The 6,157-nt window shown below is 42.3% G+C and overlaps 1 pseudogene; it reads right to left on the reverse strand.

The window, feature by feature from the left end:
* The window catches only part of LOC112076093 (adenylate cyclase type 9-like), a 21,783-nt pseudogene extending 16,369 nt beyond the window's left edge, over window positions 1-5,414 (reverse strand).
* Between the last annotated feature and the right edge of the window lie 743 nt (window positions 5,415-6,157).

Here is a 6,157-nt window from a genome sequence, read left to right on the forward strand (position 1 = left end):
ATACTAACAAACACCCCTAACCACCTAACCCTACCCGTACATCTTACCCTAACCTTTAACCCTAACCCAAAAACCTCAACTTTATCCTAACCCTAACCCTAGCTCCTAACCCTAACCCTACAACTAACCTAGCTCCTAACCTTAATATTTAACTTAATTCTAACCCTAATTCTAACCTTAACCCTAAACCCCCTAGAAATAGCATTTGACCTTGTGGGACTAACAAAATGTCCCCAGTTGGTCAATTTTTACTTTGTTTTACTATTCTTGTAGGGACTTTCTGGTCCCCACAAGAATAGTTAAACACGTCCCACCCACCACACACACCCACACACACACACACACACCACACACACACCACACACACACACACAACAACACACACACACACACCACACACACACACACACACACCACACACACAACACACACACACACACACACACACACACACACACACACAACACACACACACACAGCCAAGTCAGGCTCTGGAGGACCAGTGAGTGTTTGAGAGGATGAGAAGCCCACAGAAAGTACACAGCTTCAAAGAGGCGTCATTAAACCCTAGTGAAGTGTGTGTGTGTGTGAGTGAATGTGAGAGGAGAGAGAGAACCAATGAAGTGACGGTTTGTACCAGTGAAGTGTGTGTTGTGAGTGGAGTGTGTGAGAGAGAGAGAGACAATGAAGTTACGGTTTGTCTCTCTAAATTCTGACAAACTCCAAGCATTGATTAGGCAAGAATGGGATGTGGCTCAGAAGTTAATGACAGCATGCCAGGGCGGATTGCAGATGGTCTTGAAAAAAAGAAGGGTCAACACTGCAAATATTGACTCTTTGCATCAACTTCATGTAATTGTCAATAAAAGCCTTTTGACACTTATGAAATGCTTGTAATTATACTTCAAGTATTCCATTGTAACATCTGACAAAAATATCTAAAGACACTGAAGCAGCAAACTTTTGTGACAATTAATATTTGTGTCATTCTCAAAACCTTTGGCCACGACTGTAGTGGGTGGGTACGGAAGGATTATAGTGGAAACTGTGGGGGCTAATTGGTATCTATAAAGCAAGTGTGTGTGCGTACTGTTATGACTGAGGAGAGAGTAGTGAATACTGGAATATAGGTTGTAGCAGCAGCAGAGTAAATATACAGTGCATTCGGAAAGTATTCAGACCCCTTGACTTTTCCCACTATTTGTTATGTTACGGCCTTATTCTAAAATGGATTAAATTGTTTTTTCCCTCATCAATCTACACATAATACCCCATAATGACAAACCAAAAAACAGGTTTCTAGGAATATATCACATTTATATAAGTATTCAGACCTTTACGCCAAGCACTTTGTTAAAGCACCTTTGGCAGTGATTACAGCCTCGAGTCTTCTTGGGTATGATGCTACAAGCTTGCACACCTGTATTTGGGGTTTCTCCTATTCTTTCTCTGCAGATCCTCTCAAGCTCTGTCAGGGGTTGGGATGGGAGCCGAACCCACTCCTACGTTATATTGGCTGTGTGCTTTGGGTCGTTTGTGTTGTTGGATGGTGAACCTTCGACCCAGTCTGAGGTCCTGAGCGTTCTGGTGCAGGTTTTTCACAGGAATCTCTCTGTATAATGCTCCGTTCATTCTTCTCCCTTGATTGTGACTAGTCTCCCTGTCTCTGCCGATGAAAAACATCCCCACAGGATGCTGTTGCCACCACCTTAGGGATGGTGCCAGGTTTTCTCCAGACGTGATGCTAGGCATTCAGGCCAAAGAGTTCAATCTTGATTTCATCAGACCAGAGAATCTTGTTTCTCATGGTCTGAGAGTCCTTTAGGTGACTTTTGGCAAACTCCAGGTGGGCTGTCATGTACCTTTTACTGAGGAGTGGCTCTACCATAAAGGCCTGATTGGTGGAGTGCTGCAGAGATGGTTGTCCTTCTGGAAGGTTCTCTCATCTCCACAGAGGAACTCTGGAGCTCTGTCAGAGAGACCATCGGGTTCTTGGTCACTTCCCTGACCAAGGCCGTTCTCCTCCGATTGCTCAGTTTGGTTGGGCGGCCAGTTCTAGAAAGAGTCTTGGTGGTTCCAAACTTCTTCCATTTAAGAATGATGGAGGCCACTGTGTTCTTGGGGACCTTCAATTCTGCAGAAATGTTTTGGAGGCTGTGCCTCAACACAATCCTGTCCCGGAGCTCTACGGACAATTCCTTCGACCTCATGGCTTGGTTTTTGCTCTGACATGCACTGTCAACTGTGGGACCTTATATAGACAGGTGTGTGCCTTRCCAAATCATGTCCAATAAATTTAATTTACCACAGGATGACTTCAATCAAGTTGTAGAAACATCTCAAGAATGATCAATGGAAACAAGATGCACCTGAGCTCAATTTCGAGTCTTATAGCAAAAGGTCTGAATATTTATGTAAATGCGATCAGGTTTTTAATTTTAATACATTTGCAAAAAATTCTAAAAACCTGTTTTCACTTTGTCATTATGGGGTATTGTGTGTAGATTGATGAGGAACATGTTTTATTTAATCCATTTTAGAATAAGGCTGTAACATAACAAATAGTGTGAAAAGTCAAGGGGTCTAAATACTTTCTGAATGCACTGAACCTTGTCTCTATATGGAGCCTCATTACTCCATCATGACACTAAACCCACCATCGGATTTATACTAATATCTACACACTCATGMGCCCATATTCAGAGTTGGCTTGCTGATCCAGGATCAGGTTTGCTTTTTAGATCATAATAAATAAGACTAATTGGACAGGGGGGACCTGATCCCAGGTCAACACTCCTACACTTCACGAGTAACAGTAAGAGAGTAGAGAATTGTCTCTGTTGGTGAATATTACATTATATGCGTTGTGGATAAGCAAGGGTCAGCCACATGTACAGTTGAAGTCGTAAGTTTACATACACTTAGGTTGGAGTCATTAAAACAAATTTTTCAACCACTCACAAATGTATTGTTAACAAACTATAGTTTTGGCATGTCGGTTAGGACATATACTTTGTGCATGACACAAGTCATTTTTACAACAATTGTTTACTGACAGATTATTTCACTTATAATTCACTATATCACAATTCCAGTGGGTCAGAAGTACATACACTAAGTTGACTGTGCCTTTAAACAGCTTGGAAATCAAAAGATATCAATCAAGACCTCAGGATTTTTTCCTGAGCAATTTCCAAACGCCTGAAGGTACCACGTGTCATCTGTACAAACAATAGTACGCAAGTAAAACACCATGGGACCACGCAGCCGTCATACCGCTCAGGAAGGAGACGCGTTCTTTCTCCTAGAGATAAACGTACTTTGGTGTGAAAAGTGCAAATCAATTCCAGAACAACAGCAAAGGACCTTGTGAAGATGCTGGAGGAAACAGGTACAATATTATCTATATGCCTTTAAACAGCTTGGAAAATTCCATAAAATGATGCCATGCTTTAGAAGCTTCTGATAGGCTAATTGACATCATTTGAGTCAATTGGAGGTGTACCTGTGAATGTATTTCAAGGCCTACTTTCAAACTCAGTGGCTCTTTGCTTGACATCATGGGAAAATCAAAAGAAATCAGCCAAGACCTCAGAAAAAAATGTAGACCTCCACAAGTCTGGTTCATTCTTGGGAGCAATTTCTAAACGCCTGAAGGTGCCATATTCATCTATACAAACAATAGTGCGCAAGTATAAAAACCATGGGACCACGCAGCCTTCATACCGCTCAGGAAGGAGACGCGTTCTGTCTCCTAGAGATGAATGTACTTTGGTGTGAAAAGTCCAAATCAATCCCAGAACAACAGCAAAAGACCATGTGAAGATGCTGGAGGAAACAGGTACAAAAGTATCTTAATCCACAGTAAAACGAGTCCTATATCGACATAACCTGAAAGGCCGCTCAGCAAGGAAGAAGCCACTGCTCCAAAACCGCCACCGACTACGGTTTGCAACTGCACATGGGGACAAATATCGTACTTTTTCGAGAAATGTCCTCTTGTCTGATGAAACAAATATAGAACTGTTTGGCCATAATGACCATCGTTATGTTATGAGGAAAAAGGGGAAGGCTTGCATGCCGAAGAACACCATCCCTACCGTGAAGCACGGGGTGCAGCATCATGTGGGGGTGTTTTTGCTGGAGGAGGGACTGGTGCACTTCAACAAAATAGATGGCATCATGAGGTAGGACAATTATGTGGATATATTGAAGCAACATCTCAAGACATCAGTCAGGAAGTTAAAGCTGGTCACAAATGGGTCTTCCAAATGGACAATGACCCCAAGCATACTTCCATACTTTGTGGCAAAATGGCTTAAGGACAACAAAGCAAGGTATTGGAGTGGCCATCACAAAGCCCTGACCTCAATCCCATAGAAAATTTGTGGGCAGAACTGAAAAGGTGTGTGCGAGCAAGGAGGCCTACAAACCTGACTCTGTTACACCAGCTCTGTCAGGAGGAATGGGCCAAAATTCACTCAACTTATTGTGGGAAGCTTGTGAAGGCTACCCAAAACATTTGACCCAAGTTAAACAATTTAAAGGCAATGCTACCAAAATACTAATTGAGTGTATGTAAACTTCTGACCCACTGGGAATGTGATGAAAGAAATAAAAGCTGAAATAAATAATTCTCTCTACTATTATTCGGACATTTCACATTCTTAAAATAAAGTGGTGATCCTAACTGACCCAAGACAGGGATTTTTACTAGGATTAAATGTCAGGAATTATGAAAAACTGAGTTAAATGTATTTGGCTAAGGGGTATGTAAACTTCCGACTTCAACGGTCAACATCTTGTTAAGTTAGGTCCCTGTGTTTTATGCAATTATGCAACCAATTATGCTTGGATTTTAACCTTAATTTAAACTTTGATTAACTTTTTAGGTCAAATGGTCCAACACCATCCTCAAACAATTCCTTACATTGTTGGTGTAATTTTAATTTCTGGATAAGGCTTAAAATACAGGATAYAATCTCATGTCACATGACTGCTCAAAACACAGGGCCRGACAATTATGTTCTGAAGACATGTCTACTGAGCTGAACATTTGTTCCACTAGGACCATTTTCTAAACGAAGTCAAAGTACAGTATGCTATTACAACCAAAGAATATGTCTATCCAAGTTACACAGTAGAAAACCACCAAAGATTGGAAAGAGCACACACCTGACCTCCATCTCCCCTTTACCCCGCAGACTACCATGTCCTCACCTTGGCCCTGTCGGAAGCCCCTCCCTGGGGTAGGCCACAGGCTGAGGGGGCTCTGGGGGGTCCATCTGGGGTGTGGGCACAGGGTGTGGGACAGTGGGTCCCCCCCCCAGGCTCCAGGCCAGCCAGGCCCAGCTGGGAACAGCTACAGTGGCACGGCTCCACCTTCCTCCCTGAGATCAGGTAGGTCTTCAATCCTGAAGGAGACAGAAAAAAGAGATAGATGTCAGTGACAGAGACTCTTATCAACACACATGTTGCAACAGGTAAAAGAAAAGTGCCTTTTATGTGAAAAGAATGTATGCATATGTGCGCTATAGAGCGATCCTGACGCCTCAGAGCAGTTGGGTAGGCTGTTTGGCAGCTGCTGTTAGTACTTGTTGTGCTCTTTCTATGAGTTGTACAAGCAAGCAGAGCAGAAACTGGCCACCAAGGGCATCATGCACCCCAAAACCTGAGGGGGCACAAAGTACGTGAGGATGGCTGGGGGGGTGGTAAGCGAAATGTTCATTTTTCAAATACCTGAAACAGCTTTTCATCTAGAGCCATAACCATTGTGCAAAATTCGATGTAAAAAATATGCACACTACCGTTCAAAAGTTTGGGGTCACTTAGAAATGTCCTTGTTTTTTAAAGAAAAACACATTTTTGCCCATTAAAATAACATCAAATTGATTTAGAAATACAGTGTAAACTTTGTTAATGTTGTAAATGACTATTGTAGCTGGAAATGGCAGATTTTTTATGGAATATCTACATAGGCGTACAGAGGCCCATTATCAGCAACCATCACTCCTGTGTTCCAATGGCACGTTGTGTTAGCTAATCCAAGTTTATCATTTTAAAAGGCTAAATGCCTAGAATGCCAGCATCCCGGAGTCGCCTCTTCACTGTTGACATTGAGACTGRTGTTTTGTGGGTACTATTTCATGAAGCTGCC

The sequence above is a fragment of the Salvelinus sp. IW2-2015 genome, unplaced genomic scaffold, assembly GCF_002910315.2.
Source record: "Salvelinus sp. IW2-2015 unplaced genomic scaffold, ASM291031v2 Un_scaffold3566, whole genome shotgun sequence".
In the NCBI taxonomy this organism is placed as follows: domain Eukaryota; kingdom Metazoa; phylum Chordata; class Actinopteri; order Salmoniformes; family Salmonidae; genus Salvelinus; species Salvelinus sp. IW2-2015.